At 35.2% G+C, this 17,441-nt stretch overlaps 1 protein-coding gene across 2 annotated transcripts in view; it reads left to right on the top strand.

Moving 5' to 3' along the window:
• Positions 1–17,441, top strand: part of PACS2 (phosphofurin acidic cluster sorting protein 2) — a 373,380-nt gene that overhangs the window by 80,226 nt on the left and 275,713 nt on the right. The gene's annotated exons all lie outside the window — the stretch shown is intronic.

Genomic DNA, 17,441 nt, shown 5'->3' with positions numbered 1-17,441 from the left:
CTAAGATTCTTTAAGTAGACCATCATATCACCTACAAAGAGTGATAGTTTAGTCTCTTCACTGCCTACTTTAATCCTTTCAATTTCTTTTTCTTCTTTAATTGTGGAGATCTATGTATCATCTCTGATGATCTTGACTGTTAACTCATAGCTGCTTCTCCAAAGTGCCATTGAGTCACATTGAGTCACAAGTTTATTATATATGAAAATTCAAACTCCCTTTCACCCAAAAGCACAAGGAAAGTTTCCCACAGCTGCACAGAGCTGCATTTTTAACATAGACAATACAACAGGCTTAGAAGCTTCAAGGTGAAGATAAGAACCAGGCTGGACCTTCAGCTTCGTGATTATCAACAAGCTAAGTCTGAGAATGCTTTTCTCTGGGGCAAAATGCCCCTGCTAAACTAAGGTTTTGGCCTTGGCTTCATTTCTGACCAAAGGGGAAGAATGTTAACCTCTTGACTACTGATTTGCTAAGAGCTTAGAGCTTTTCAATAAGGCCACAGTACTTTTCAACAAGTTGGCGTGAGATGGTTGTGGCCCTATGCTCCTAGGGAGTCAACAGGAATAACCAACTTTTCAACAAGAAACGGTATGGATCACAAGAGGGGTCAAAAGAGGAGTCTCAAATTTTTATCTATTTGAGACTCTATTTCTCTTATTGACTTCCCACATCTAATTGCTACTGCTAGTATTTCTAATATAATATTAAATGATAGAGGTGATAATGGGCATCTTTGCTTCACTCCTGATCTTATTGAGAAGGCTTCTAACTTATCCCCTTTACAGATGATGCTTGCTGATGGTTTTTAATATATACTGCTTATTAATTTTAGAAAAAGCCCTTTTATTCCTATACTTTTTAATGTTTTCAATAGGAATGGGTGTTGTATTTGTCAAAGGCTTTTTCTACATCTATTGAGATATTTCTGCATCTATTTGTGATTTCTGTTGGTTTGATTATTGATATGGTCAACTATGTGGATGGTTTTCCTAATATTAAACCATCCTTGCATTCCTGGTATAAATCCCCCCAGTTATAGTGAATAATCCTTGTGATAACTTGCTATAGTCTTTTTGCTAGTATTCTATTTAAGATTTTTGCATCTATGTTCATTAAGAAGATTGGTCTGTAGTTTTTTTTTCTCAGTTTTTGGTCTGGCTGGCTTTGGAATGAGTATCACATTTGTGTCATAAAAGGAATTTGCTGCAACTCCTTCTTTGCTTATTATGTCAAATAGTTTGTATAATATTGGGATTAGTTATTCTTTGAATGTTTGATAGAATTCACTTGTGAAGCCATATGGCGCTGGGGACTTTTTCTTAGGGAGTTCTTTGAGGCTTGTTCAATTTCTTTTTCTGATATGGGATTATTTAAGTATTCTTTTTCTTCTTCTGTTAATCTAGGCAGTTTACTTTTTGCAAATATTCATCCATATCACCTAGATTGCCATATTTATTGCCATATAATTAGGCAAAATAGTTCTTAATAATTACTTTAATTTCCTCTTCATTAGAGGTAAGGTCACCCTTTTCATCTTTGATACTGTTAATTTGATTTTCTTCTTTTTTTTTTATTAGATTAACTAGTACTTTACCTATTTTATTTACTTTTTCAAAGTACCAGCTCCTAATCTTATTTATTAATTCAATAGTTCCTTTACTTTCAATTTTATTAATTTCTCCTTTGATTTTTAGGATTTACAATTTAGTTTTTAACTGGAGATTTTTAATTTGTTTTCTTTCTAGTTTTCCAAGTTGCATGCCCAATTCATTGCTCTCTTCCTTCCCTGACTTGTTGATATATGCACTCAGGGATATAAATTTTACCCTGAGTACTACTTTGTTTCCTCATTGTTGTTCTCTTCAATGAAATCAGTAATTGTTTCTTTGATTTATTCTTTGACCCACTAGATTTGAAGAATTACATTATTTAGTTTCCAGTTAATTTTAAACTTTCCTTTCCATAAGCCCTTATTATAATTTTTGTTGCATTATGATCTGAAAAAATTGCATTTATTATTTCTGCTTTCCTACATTTTTTTGCAATGTATTTATACCCTAGTACATGGCCAGTCTTTGTGTATGTACCATGTGCTGCTGAAAAGAAGGTATATTCCTTTTTTTCTCTTGATATCTATTAGTTCTAATTTTTCTAACATTTCATTCACTTCCTTTCTTTTTCTTGTGATTTCAAAATTTTTTATTTAATTAATTAATTTAGAATATTTTTCCATGGTTACAAAATTCATGCTCTTTCCCTCCCTTCCTCCCACCCCTCTCCCATAGCCAATGAGCAATTCCACTGGGTTTTACATGTGTCATTGATCAAGACTTATTTCCATATTATTAATATTTGCGTTAGGGTGATTGCTTAGAGTCTACATCCCTGACATATCCCCATCGACCCATATGATCAAGAAATTGTTTTTCTTCTGTGGATCTACTCCCACAGTTCTTTCTCTAGATGTGAATATCGTTCTTTCTCATAAGTCCCTCAGAATTGTCCTGGATCATTGCATTGCTGCTAGTAAAGAAGTCCATTACATTCAAATGTACCACAGTGTACCAGTCTCTGTGTATAAGGTTCTCCTGGTTCTGCTCCTTTCGCTCTGCATCAATTCCTGGTGGTCGTTTCAGTTCATATACAGTTCCTCCAGTTTATTATTCCTTTTAGCACAATAATATTCCATCACCAACAGATACCACAATTTGTTCAGCCATTCCCCAATTGAAGGACATCTCCTCGTTTTCCAATTTTTTGCCACCGCAAAGAGCATGGCTATAAATATTTTTGTACAAGTCTTTTTTCCTTATTATGTTTTTGGGATACAAACCCAGCAGTGGAATAGCTAGACAAAGGACAGGCAGTCTTTTTTTTTTTTTAAATATATTTTTAAACCCTTAACTTCTGTGTATTAGTTCCTTGATGGAAGAATGGTAAGGGTAGGTAATGAGGGTCAAGTGACTTGCCCAAGGTCACACAGCTGGGAAGTGTCTGAGGCCAGATTTGAACCTAGGACCTCCCGTCTCTAGGCCTGGCTCTCAATCCACTGAGCTACCCAGCTGCCCCTGCAGGCAGTCTTTTAAAGTGCTTTGGGCATAGTTCCTAATTGGTGTCCAGAATGATTGGATCAATACACAACTCCACCAGCAATGCATTAAAGTCCCAGTTTTGCTACATCCCCTCTCATTTGGTCATTGCTGATCATTTCCTGTATACTTTTTCTTCTGGATTTTCATGACCTTGTTTTCTCTTATTTCTCCTCCCAAGAATCTTATACCTCACCATTTTTCAGCTTCTTCCTTCTTTATCATATCATCTAAATGTGTATGCTCAATAAATCTCTGTTCTTTTACTATGTTTTCTTTCTTTTAGAGTTTCATTTAATGATTCATCAGGTCCTCTGGGTTCAATTATCATCTCTATATAGATGATTCCCAGATCCTTATATCTAGCCTTAACTTCTCTCCTGGGCTCTAGTTTCACATCAGCAGTTGCCTATTGAACTCAAACTTAATGTCTTATAGGTATTTTAAACTGAATATGAAAAAAAGCAGAACTCATTATCTTTGCTTTTAGGCTCCTCCCTCTGCTTGCCCCCTGCACCTAAAAACCCCAGGTAATATTTATTTATTTTTGTCAAGGCTGCACCATCAGTGTTAATCTTGATTTCTTTTTTATACCCAAACCTACATATCTATATGCTAAGTCTTGTCATTTCTTTTTTCACAACATTCCTTGTATGTATTCATCTTATATAGGTGCCACTCTGATGTAAGCCTTTCTCACCTTATGCCCAGACCACTGAACTAGCAAGTAGCCTTTTGGTTATCTACGTACCTCAAGTCATTCACCTATGAATTTATCCTTTTCTAACCTGCCAAAGTGATTTTTTCTAAAGTGCAGGCTTGATCATAAGCATCTCCCTGCCCCTCTATCCACCACAACCCTTCCCATCACTCAGTATATTCTATTGGCTTCTTATTACCTCCAGTATCCTTTTGGCTTTTAAGTCCCATTATATCCTGGCCCTTTATTCTTTTTGCTGTCTTCTTACACTTTGTTCCCCTCCATGTATTCAATGACCCAATGCCATTGGCCAACTTACTTTTATGCACTGCTTATGCATAGCACTTTCCTTCTTGACTTTGTACCTTTTTATTGGCTCTGTCTCATGTTTAAAATGCTCTTCTTTTTGGTCTTGCCATAGGCCTTGATTAGGAAGATTGTATTATTTATTCTCAAGTAGCTCAAAAAGAGAAAGTGATAATTATTGCTCAAGAAAGTAATTCCTTTAAAATTAGAATGTGTCATATAAATTAATAACCCTACAAGAAAACATGAAATATTGTGACAAAATTTTAAAAATTATAAAAATAGAAGGATTTGTAAGCTATCTGTAAGCATTCAGTTAGAAGCAATTTAAGTGTCAAAGAACCAGAATCAAGACCTGGCAGCTTCACTACAAACCAGAGTAGTTCTTGGAATTCAGCATTTCAAAAGGCAAAAGATAGTCTTATAATCAAGAATAACTTACCCAGCAAAGCTGAGTAGAGTCTGATGAGGGGAAATGGTCTTTTAAAGGAATATAGGGAGCCAGCCCCCTATGTGGTTTTTTGGGGTCCTGAGCGGCGTGGTAGCATAGGATGGTTAAGGGAGGAGAAAGAAAATGAGAACAACTAGACTAGTGGTTAGCCCATGCTGTTCCAAATTCTGTGGGCTTGGGAGTTTATTATATACTGATTTCAAGCAAAGAACACAAAAAGAGTCACCATTGTAAGGGGGTAATAAATCACACATAATCCATTGAAGTCTAAAGAATAAAGGTGCAAAGACAAATGGTCAAATTTCAACCACCAACTTAGTAGGGGATAATTCTGGGAGAGGAAATACCCCATGGAGATGCTCACCAGTCAAATCCTGCATTCGCCCAAATGGAGCCAGTTCTAATCTGAATATGCACTCTTATCTAATTAACATTTGTTAGGATTCAGGCTTCTCAATTATCAAGGAAAGGAATCATTAACTCAGTAGATGCTGGTCTGCCACTTCAAAGCTCTCCAATAAGAATTCTAAGAAAGGTGGGGATCAAAGACTGAGTCAAAAGAGGAGCCTCAGATTTTTATCTTAGATGGCCCATTCTGTCTGTCCTGACATGCAGTGCAGAAAATCATACACAGTTTTACTTGCCGATGATTTTGTAATGGGATCCAGATAAAATATCTGTTACAGACTCTGTTTCTCTAAATGACTCCTAATAGCCTCTTGGAGGGATCAAGTTGATTTTGGATTAACCTACCTGCTGGTACCAGAGCTTTTCGGGGCTCAGGTGACCAGAACCAAACACAAAGACTGCCTCAGCCTGGATTGGTCACGTAGGGAATCCAGATAACAGGCCCTAAATTTGATCCTATTTCTCCAATGGCATTTCTACATCCAACGGCTCTCAACAAAGGAATATAGGGGGTTTTGTAATTTCTGATAGAAAGCCAAGTAAGTACTTTGAAATACAAATACAAAAGCACAGAGAAACCTAGAAAGGTAAATTTGAGCAGTTGGGAGGAACTTTGTTATGGTTTGGTGCTTACATTCCAATAGAGTAAAAAAATATATAAGTTGCTTTTAGAATTATGTATGTTTAGGAAGGTAAATATGAAAATCAAAGATTCTAGGAGTGTTTAAAGAGTTCTAGTCCAAGTGTTTAATGAGGGGATAAGAAAAGGTAAGTTAAAAAGAATAAACTAATTAGAAAGGAGAAAGAAAAAAGTGAAACTTATTACTCAAAAATGAGGAAGAATAATAGGGACAGCTAGGTAGCTCAGTGGATTGAGGGCCAAGCTTAGAGACAGGAGGTCCTGAGTTCAAATCCGACCTCAGATAAGTCCTACCAATGTGATTCTGGGCAAGTCATTTAACTCCAATTGCCTAGCCCTTACTGGTCTTGGAATCTATGTACAGTATTGATTGTAAGAGAGAAGGGAAGGGTTTTAAAAAAAAGAAGCAGAAGAAAAGTACACAAATATAAAGGGTTAGGTAGGGGCATGGTCATGAGTATTCTTATCTAAATAAATGGATAAAAGACAATACACATGCATACATATACACAAAGAATTTGTTGTAGAAATACCTTAAACTCAACCAAGGAAAAAGGCAGGGGTAGGGAAAGGAAAAATGTTAAGAAAGGAATGTTGCTGTGGAAGAAATAAATAAGTAAAACTTCCTGATTCTGAAGTAGAAAGAGATGAAAAAGAGTAGAACTAGACTACAAAGTGATTGTTTAGATTGCTTTATAGATTTTTGGTGAATGGTTGAAAAATTGCACATATTAACATAATGAAATATATATATATGTATATTCACACACATACATTATATATATGTGTATATATATCTCTCATGTATATAATTAAAAAAAAATACATCTTCCCTTCTGTTTTAAAGTCTGTACTGTAAATTGGTTCCAAGGCAGAAGAGTGATAAAGATTAGACAACGGAGGTTAAGTGACTTGCCCAGGGTCACATAGCTGGACCTATCTGAAGACAAATTTGAACCCATGACCTCTCATCTTTAGACCTGGCTCTCAACTCACTAAGCTACCTAGCTGCCATAGTGGAATATTTCTACCTCATAAGAAATTATGAAAGAGGTGATTTCAATGAATCCTAGGTAGCATAAACTGATGCAGAGTTTCATGAGCAGAACCAAGAGAAAAAATTTGTATAGGAGTAGCAAGAACAAAAAAGAGACTTATGCTCTCTGAGCAGTGAAGGCACCAGCCTTTTCTCCTTCCAAAGTACCTATGATGAAGCATGTTACTCACCTCCCTACAGAGAAGACTGATATAGGGGACATTCATTTTGTTCGACTGTGCTTATTTGTCATTTTTCTTTTCTTCATTTCTCAAGGGAATTAAAAATAATGATGCTATTTTTTGGCTTATTTTGATTTTTAAAAATATATTTTTATTTACTTTGCCAAATATTTCCCAATTATATGTAAATTTCTTAATATTCATTTTTTTAAAAAATTGATTTCCAAATTCTCTTTCTCTGTTGTTTACCTATCCCTCTAAGAGAAGGCAAGTGATTTTATGTATAAATACTTAAACATTTCCATATTAGCTGTTTTGTAAAAAACACATCTCAAAAAAGAAAAATAGAATAAAAAAAGTATGTTTTAATTTGCATTCAGAGTTCATCAGTTCTCTCCCTGGAGGTAGACAGCAATTTTCATCATGAAACCTTTGGAATTGTCTTGTACAGAGTCAGCAAGTCATTGACAGTTGATCATCCATACAATATTGCAGAGTAACAACTTTGTACAATAGTTTCCTGGTTCTACTCGCTTTACTGTGCATGAGTTTATATAAGTTTATATAAGTCTTCCCAGGTTTTTCTGTGATCATCCTTGCTCATTATCTCTTATATACCCTAGTAATATTCCATTGCAGTCATTTTCCATGAGTTGCTCAGCCATTCCCCAATTGATGGGTATCCCCTCATTTTCCAATTCCTTGCCTCTGCAGAAATAAGTCCCTCTTTCTCTCTTTTTTTTTTTTTCTGTCTTTGGGATACAGACCTAATAATGTGAAATGTTTTTTAAGCAGGTCATTGAAACATTTTAAAGAATGCATAGAAGAGAACTGAAGGAAAGCACGTGCCAAGTAACACAATTTGGGAAATAACACATAAAATTTGCTATATACTTTTTATAAAAAAGTCAAGCAGTAGGAAATGGAGATTTGCAGGTCAAAGAGGAGAATCCTGTTTGTGTTCTTTTGGGTGTATGGAAATTTTCTTCAGAATTTTAAAAATGAATAAGAAATAGCTATACTAATTCTCAAGAAATAAGAGTAACAACATTATCAGACTTTTTCTATGAATAAAATTATGATGCCTAAATCTGGGAAGGACAGGAAAATGAAAATATTACATACAAATGTCATTGATGGATATTAATGACAAAATTAAAAACAAAAATTTCCAGCAAAACCATAAAAAAGACCCTTCACATTTAGTGTGCTAAGTTAGATTTATGCTATAAATTAAGAAAATAATCCACATGATGATTTTGGCTAAAGATAGCTGCCTGAAAAAGGAGGCAACCTTTCCAGCCTACTCCAGAAAAACTCTAAAGTTCCCACCAGGCCAAATAATGATTAATAAATACAATGAAGAGCTACTACATTAAGTGATTTCTTTTAACTCAGAACTAAACAAAATGTCAGCCAGAAATTTATTCTAAATGGAAAAGCGGCCCACCAACTGATATTCTCAGTGCAAGATTGTCTCCCTGTATGATCAGAGATGGCAAGGGATACACATATAACCTGTAAGGCTCAGCCTTTGCAAGTCTTGGAAATGGAGGACCTTGTTGATAAAGTTCCAGGGAGGTGAGAAAGCCCCAGATTAAAGACTTTTTTAAATGCATGAGGAAGGCCAGTATACAACTATCAGCAACACAGTGCTGCACAACTCAGAATAGAAGACCCCAGCCTCACTACTTCTAAAATCCCTAATTCTCTGTCCAAGAAATTATAGGAGGCATTGAAAATCTATCACTCTGAACATTAAAGAGTAATGATAGCTTAATTATGGGAGGTGGCAGTTTCCACAGGAGCCACAGTGACCCAAGTGAAAACCAAAGAGGGTTGACTACTTCACCTTTAAATGGTGGTAGATGCTGGTAACTGGCCCTGGTGCAATACATAAAACAGGAAATAAATTAGAAAGATGAATGAATTAATGAATATATTCACCAGAATAAAAATTACTCATCTTTTTTTTTCTTATAGAACTGTCATTCCATATCACAATTTTTTAAGCCAGTTCTCCAATGTATGAGCACCTTCTTTGTTTTCAATTCTTTGCTAACAGAAAAATATTATTATAAATATTATATATAATTCCTGGTTTAAAGGAGATGAATATTTTAGTTGCTTTATTTGTATAATTCAAATTTGTTTTCCAAAATGGTTTTTGCTAATTCATAGTTTTATCAACAGTGCATTTGTATGCCTGTTTTTGCACAATCCCATCTGACATTGATGAGTCATTTTTGGGAAAGATTTATTTTATGAATTGGTGTCTAATTCAGACTTTTATAGCTGGGTAAATGTAAATGACTCATAAGATATCTTTGTATTCTAGAGACTATGTTACAGCGTTTATATTTTAGTCTGTAGGCAAAGGGAAGATTGTTGTTGTTCATTCATTTCAGTTATATTTTACTTTTTTGTAGCCCCATTTGGGGTTTTCTTGACTAAGATACCAGAGTGATTTGCCATTTCCTTCTCTTGCTCATTTTGGAAATTTAAATTTATTTTCATTGTTTACTTTTTTTTTTTAAGATTAATTTACTGTGATTCAAATGTCTCAGACCAAATTTAAACTTAGGAAAATGATTCATTCTGGTTCCAAGTCTGGTTCTCTATCTCTACCTAAGTCAATAGGAGAAGTATGGGAAAGAGACAAGTCAAATATATTCTATCCAGGTAATGAACAAAAAGCAAATGGAATAGAGGAGGAACAAGGAACACCAAGAAAAAACACAGAAACTCCAGCCAATTGGACACGGGCTTTGGAAAATCTCAAAACACAATTAGAAAAAAAAACAGTTAAGAGAGGCTGAAGACACTTGGGAAAAGAAATTAAAAAGCAAAATAAGTCATCTGGAAACAGAGGAACATGAACTAAAACAAGAAAAAGTGTCTCGAAAGCCAGACTTGACTAGCTTGAAAATGAGGTAAAGAAAAGGAAAGATAACCTACAGTGAAAAAAGACCACAAGGAGAAGGATGACCAAAAAGCCAGTGATGAAATTCAGTCTTTAAAAATTAGAATCTAACAACTAGGAGCAAATGACTTCACAAGGCATCAAAAGTCCATAAAACAAAATCAAAAGAATGAAAAAAATTGAGGAAAATATGAAATACCCCATTGTTAAAACTACAGACCTGGAAAATAGATCTGATAGAAACAATTTAAGAATTATTGGACTACCAGAAGATCATGACAAAAGGAAAAAGCCTGGCCATCATCCTACAGGAAATTATCCAAGAAAACTGCCCTGACATTCTTGAATAAAAGGGAAAAGTGGAGATTGAAAGAATCCACAGATCACCTCCTGCATTTAATCCCTAATTAACAATGTCATGGAATGTTATAGCCAAATTCAAGAACTACCAGACCAAGGAAAAATACTACAAGGTAAGAAAAATCCATTCAGATATCATGGAACTACAGTTAGGATAACACAGGACCTGGCTGCATCCACACTGAAGGACCGGAAAGCATGAAATATGATATTCCAGAAAGAGAGGGAACTGGGTCTACAACCAAGAATTAACTAACAAGCATAATTGACTATATTCTTGCAGGGGCAAGTATGATCATTTAATAAAATAGAAGCCTTCCAAACATTCATAAAGAAAAGACCAGACTTAAACAGAAAATTTGATGCCCAAACACAAAACTCAAGAGAATCACCAAAAGGTAATTAAGAAAGGGAGGAAAAACAACAAAAAACTTTTACGGGACCCAGTAAGTTCAAATGATTTGTATTCCTATAAGAAAAAATGATGTTGATCACTCTTAAAAATTGTTATTATCATTATTAGTGTAACTAGAAGAAGTATACCAGTGACAAACTGTATAGGATTAAATGTCAAAAAAAAAAAAGATATAAAAAACTAGGGGTAAAAGAAGATGATAATACTAAGCGAAATGGGAAAAGTGATGAAATGGGGTAAATTTATATTTCATAAAGAAATGCATGGGGGGAGAGTAGGAGAATACCAATACAATGGAAGGATGAAAAAAGGTTGGAGACAGGCAATACTTACATGTTACACACATTGAAATTGACTCAGAGAGGGGGGGAACAATCAGATCTGTTGGTGCAGAGAACTGTATCATGCACTACAGAGAAGTAAAAGAGTAATAAATGGGCTGGTAGGGAGGAGAGCAATACAAGGGAGGGAGAAGGTGATTTAAAGGTCATTTAAATGGTATTATAGTATGAGGGGAATCAGGAGGAGGGGAGGTGCTGGGAATGGGAGGAATATTAGGGAGAGTAAAGGAAGGAAACTGACTAAAAAAGTTGGAGCAGAGGGTAAGAGGGATAAGAGAAAAGGCAGAATCTAAGGAGGAAGTCAAAATGGATGGAAATACACAAACAGTAATTGTAACTGAATGTGAATGTGATGAACTCACCATCAAAAAGGAAGCAGATAGCAGAATGGATTAAAAATCAGTATCTGACCATATGCTGCCTATAAGAAACACACTTGAGGCAGGTAGATATACACAGGGTAAAGGTAAGAGGGTGGATCAGAATTTACTGGGCTGCAACTGAGACAAAGAAGGCAGAAGTGGCAATTATAATCTCAGACAAAGCTAAAGCAAAAATAAATCTGATTAAAAGAGATAAGAAACGTCTTGATGAAAGGTAGTATAAATATTGAAGAAATATCAGTACTTAACATATATGAACCAAATGGTACAACATTCAGATTTCTAAAGGAGGAACTAAAGGAGCTTAAGGAGGAAATACATAGTAAAAACCATACTTGTGGGGGACCTCAAGCTTCCTCTATCAAAACTAGATAAATCAAACCAAAAAATAAATAAAGGATTAAGGAAAGTGAAAAAAAAATGTTAAAAAAATCAGAACTAATAGATATTGGAGAAAAATAGAGGAAAAAGGAATATACCTTTTTTTCAGCAGTACATGGCACATATGCAAAGATTAACCATATACTAGGTCATAAAACATTGCAAGCAAATGTATGAAAGCAGAAATAATATATGGAATTTCTTTCAGACGATAATGCAATAAAAGTCATAATCAATAAGGACTTGTGGAAAGGAAGATTTAACAACAATTGTAAACTAAATAATCTAATTCTTCAAAACTGTTGGGTCAAAGAAACAATTTCTTGATTTCATTGAAAAGAATGACAATGAGAAAACAACATATCAGAATCTATGGGATACAGCCAAAGCAGTACTCAGGGGGAAAATATATATCCCTGAGTGCATATATCAACAAGTCAGAGAAGGAAAAGGTCAATGGACTGGGCATGCAACTTAAAAATCTAGAAAGAAAACAAATAAAAAATTTCCAGTTAAAAACTAAATTGAAAATCCTAAAACTCAAAGGAAAAATTAATAAAAGTAGAATAACAGTTGAACTAATAAATAAGACTAGAAGCTGATAGTTGTGGGGGGAAAAAAGCAAATAAAATAAAGTACTGGTTAATCTAATAAAAGAAAAGAAGAAGAAAATCAAATTAACAGTATCAAAGATGAAAAGGGCAACCTTACCTCTAATGATGAGAAAATTAATGTAATTTCTAAGAACTCTTTTGCCCAATTATATGGCAATTAATATGAAAATCTAGGTGAAATGCATGAATATTTACAAAAATATAAAGTGCCTAAATTAACAAAAGAGGAAATAGAATACTTAAACAATCCCATCTCAGAAAAAGAAATTGAACAAGCCATCAAGGAACTCCCTAAGAAAAAATCCCCAGGGCCTGATGGATTCATAAGTGATTTCTATCAAACACTTAAAGAACAGCTAATCCCAATACTACACAAAGTATTTGACAAAATAAGCAAAGAAGGTGTTTTACCAAATTCTTTTTATGACACAAATATAGTACTGATTCCAAAGCCAGGCACACCAAAAAGAATGAAAACTACAGACCAATCTTCTTAATGAATGTAGGTGCAACAATCTTAAATAAAATACTAGCAAAACGACTCGCTAGTGATCATGAGGATTATTCACTATGATGAGGTGTGATTTATACCATGAATTCAAGGATGGTTTAATATTAGGAAAACTATCCACATAATTGACCTTGTCAGCAACCAAACAAAGAGAAATCACAAAGTTATCTCAATAGATGCAGAAAAAGCTTTGACAATATGCCACAATCATTCCTTTTGAAACACTAGAAAGTATAGGAGTAGATGGGCCTTTCCTAAAAATAATAAACAGTACATATTTAAAACCATCAGTAAGCATCATTTGTAAAGGGTATAAGAAGCCTTCCCAGTAAGATCAGGAGTGAAGCAAGATTGCCTATTATTACCTCTATTATTTAATATTGTACTAGAAACTCTACCAGTAGCAATTAGAGAAGAAAAAGGAATTGAAGGGATTAAAGTAAGCAGTGAGGATATTAAACTATCACTCTGCTGTTGATATTATGGTCTACTTAAAGAATCCTAGAAAATCAACTAAAAAGCTAGGGGACATAATCAACAACTATAGCAGAGTTGTAGGATACAAAATAAACCCACACATATCATTAGCATTTCTATATATTTCTGACAGAACACAGCAGCATAAGTTTAAAATCACCCTAGACAATATAAAATATTTAGAAATCTATTTACCATGAGAAACACAGGAATTATATGATAACTACAAAACACTTTCCACACAATTAAAACTAGGTCTGAATAATTGGTAAAACATCAATTGCTAATGGGTAGGTCGAGGTAATATATTAAAAATGACAATCCTCCCCAAATTGATTTAGTGCCATACCTATCAAACTACCAAAAAACTTTTTTACTGAATTAGAAAAAATTATAAGAAAGTTCATTTGGAAGAACAAAAGATCAAGAATATCAAGGGAACTAATGAAAAAAAATGTGAAGGATGGGGGCTTAGCAGTATCAGATCTTAAACTGTACTATAAAGCAGTGGTCCTCAAAACAATATGGTACTGGCCAAGAGACAGAAGGGAGGATCAATGGAATAGACTTGGATTTACTTTAAGATAAAGCTAAAGATCCCAGCATCTGGAATAAAACCCACTATTTGACTAAAACTGCTGTGAAAATTAGAAAATAGTATGGGAGAGATTAGGTTTAGATCAGCATCTCACACCCTACACCAAGATAAATTCAGAATAAGTGAATGACTTAAAAATAAAGGAACTATAAGTAAATTAGATGAACATAAAATAGTATACCTGTCATATTTATGGGAAAGGAAAGAATTTAAGACAGAACAAAGAGACTACAACATGTCACTATAATAATATATCATCCTTAACAGCTTAATACCACAACCTCACCCAATGTATATTTTGTTATGATAATGAAAACAATTTTAAGAGTTACAGATATCTGACAAATGGTCAAGCGACATGACTAGGCAGTTTTGACATGATGAAATTAAAACTATCAATAAGTGCATGAAAAAGTGTTCTAAATCCCTTCTGATTAGAGAAATGCAAATTAAAACACTCTGGGGTACTACCGTACGTCTATCAGACTAGCCAGTATGGCAGCAAAGGAAAGTGATAAATGTTGGAGGAGATGTGGCAAAATTGGGACACTAATATACTGCTGGTGGAATTGTGAATTGGTCCAGCCGTTTTGGAGGCATAAAAAGGTAAAGGAGAGAACCCCTGAGAGGAGTTATATTGAGTGACCTGAGTTTAGCTTAACCAGCCTTACAATTCCTCCTCAGGGACAGAGATTCAAAGATGGTTGCTTCTTTATTTAAGGCCAGTAATTCAGGTGGAAATAATACAGCAACTGTATCAGAAAGGAACAAACACCTCAAAGAAAGAATGATGTTTTGCTAGGAGTTTAGCTCCACCTAATTTCCTGAGGTGATTTCCCCTGTCACTGAATTGCTAGGGAGAGAGAGAATTATGGTTGATAGAGACTTGGCTTAGCTAAATCGAATGCAGACCCTCTCTCCCCTAAATCCCCTCAAACTGGTATCCCCTTATGTCCCTAATAGTTTGATCTGACTGCTTCTTATATGTTTGAAGATTTATTTACAAGGATAGTCAGGAAAGGGGATGTAGGAGCCCTAGCTAATACCCCAAAATGGGTGACAAATTTCAGCCCTTGGCTTCATTCAGCCAGAGCATCCATGGAAAATCCTATCTGATTTTGATGTTCCCTATCAATAGCTAACCCTAGGCTAATTCAGTGGATTAATAATCTTTAGGATGTTAGCACATCAGGTTGGAAACTCCTGCTAGCTCTGTCAGTCTTCCCTCTGGGCAAGCCCTTTAGGTAAACTGCTTCTGGATAGAGTCCACACAGGTAAAGATTTCCAGGTATTTAGGAACAGGAACAGGAATTCAACAAGTCTTTTCACAGGAATCACTTTGGGATAGGAAATGCTGCCTAGATCAGGAGAGTTGGTCCAGAGCAGTCTCCCACTCGAGTTCAAGCCCAAAGACCTTGAGGTTTCCAATGGTCACCCTCATATTCCATTGCCTTTCAGAATTCTCTCCCACAAACATTCCAAAGCTCCTCTCCTTTGCTTTTCTGTATTTTCACCTTGTTTGCATGATCCTGCAAATTCCTTCCTTCAGAGGGCAATTTAGAATTATGTGCAAAGGGCTTTAAAGGAATGCCTAACCTTTGACCCAGCCATACCACTCCTCGGTTTCTACCCTAAAGAGATAATAAGGAAAAAGACTTGCCCAAAAATATTTATAACCACACTCTTTGTGATGGCAAAAATGAGTGGTTATCCTTTGCTTGGGGAATGGCTGAATAATTTGTGGTATCTGATGGTGATGGAATATTATTGTGATGAAAGGAATAATGAACTGGCGGAGAACTGGAAAGACTTCCAGGAATTGATGCAGAGCGAAAGAAGCAGAACCAAGAGAACATTATGACACAATAGAATATAACAGACTTCTGTATTAGCAGCAATGCAATGACCCAGGACAGTCCAGAGGAACTTTATGAGAAAGAACTTTGGGAGTAGAAATGCAGAAGAAAAAATATAATTGATCTCGTACTTTAATGGGAATATGATTAGGGTTTTGATGTTAAAAGATCACTCTACTGCAAATATTTTTTTTTACGTTATATTTATTTTATTATTTATATATATTTTAAGGCTTTATAAACCCTTTCCACTCTCCCATAAACCTTTTTTTATTAGACATTTATTAATATTTGTTTTTAATCTGTTTACATACATTATGCCCCTACTTTCCCCTTCATCCCCCGCTCTCCCCCCACCCATGGCCAACGCACATTTCCACTGGTTGTAACAAGTGTCCTTGTTCAGGGTCTATTTCCCATTCATGTCTGCCTCAATCCATGCATTCAAGCAATTGTTTATCTTATATGTTTCCTCTCCTGCAGTCCTTCCTCTGAGTGTGGGTAGCATCTTTACCATAAATCCCTCAGAGCTGTCCTGTGTCATTGCAGTGCTGCTGGTACAGGAGCCCATTACATTTGATTTTACCATAGTATATCAGTCTCTGTGTATAATGTTCTTCTGGCTCTGCTCCTTTCGCTCTGCATCACTTCCTGGAGGTCTCTCCAATTTGCATGGAATTCCTCCAGTTTATTATTCCTTTTAGCACAATAGTATTCCATCACCCGCATAAACCACAATTTGTTCAGCCATTCCCCAATTGAAGGACATCCCCTCATTTTCCAGTTTTTTGCCACTACAAAAAGCGCAGCTATAAATATTTTCGTACAAGTCTGTTTATCTATGATCTCTTTGGGGTACAAACCCAGCAATGGTATGGCTGGATCAAAGGGCAGGCATTCTTTTATAGCCCTTTCGGCAGAGTTCCAAATTGCCAGCCAGAATGACCGGATCATTTCACAACTCCACCAGCAATGCATCAATGTCCCGGTTTTGCCACATCCCCTCCAACATTCATTACTCTCCCCTTCTTTCATTTTAGCCAATCTGCTAGGTGTGAGGTGATACCTCAGAGTTGTTTTGATTTGCATTTCTCTAATTATTAGAGATTTAGAACACTTTCTCATGTGCTTATTGATACTTTTGATTTCTTTACCTGAAAATTGCCTATTCGTCTCTTGCCCATTTATCAATTGGGGAATGGCTTGATTTTTTATGCAATTGCTTTAACTCCTTGTATATTTGAGTGATTAGACCCCTGTCAGAGTTTTTCGTTATAAAGATTTTTTCCCAATTTGTTGTTTCCCTTCTGATTTTGATTACATTGTTTTTGTGTGTACCAAAGCTTTTTAGCTTAATATAATCAAAACCATTAAATTTACATTTTGTAATTTTCTCTAACTCTTGCTTGGTTTTAAAATCTTTCCTTTCTCAGAGATCTGACAAGTACACTATTCTGTGTTCACTTAACTTATTTATAGTTTCCCTATTTATATTCAAGTCATTCACCCATTCTGAATTTATCTTGGTGTAGGGTGTGAGATGTTGATCTAAACCTAATCTCTCCCATATTGTTTTCCAAATTTCCCAGCAGTTTTTGTCAAATAGTGGATTCATGTCGCAAAAGTTGGGCTCTTTGGGTTTATCATACACTGTCTTGCTGATGTCATTTATCCCAAGTCTATTCCACTGATCCTCCCTTCTGTCTCTTAGCCAGTACCATATTGTTTTGATGACTGCTGCTTTATAGTATAGTTTAATATCTGGTA

This window comes from Gracilinanus agilis, chromosome 2 (genome assembly GCF_016433145.1).
Source record: "Gracilinanus agilis isolate LMUSP501 chromosome 2, AgileGrace, whole genome shotgun sequence".
NCBI classification, from domain to species: Eukaryota; Metazoa; Chordata; class Mammalia; order Didelphimorphia; family Didelphidae; genus Gracilinanus; species Gracilinanus agilis.
Note: the sequence above shows the minus strand (reverse complement) of the source record. Positions and strands in the feature narration are given on the sequence as shown.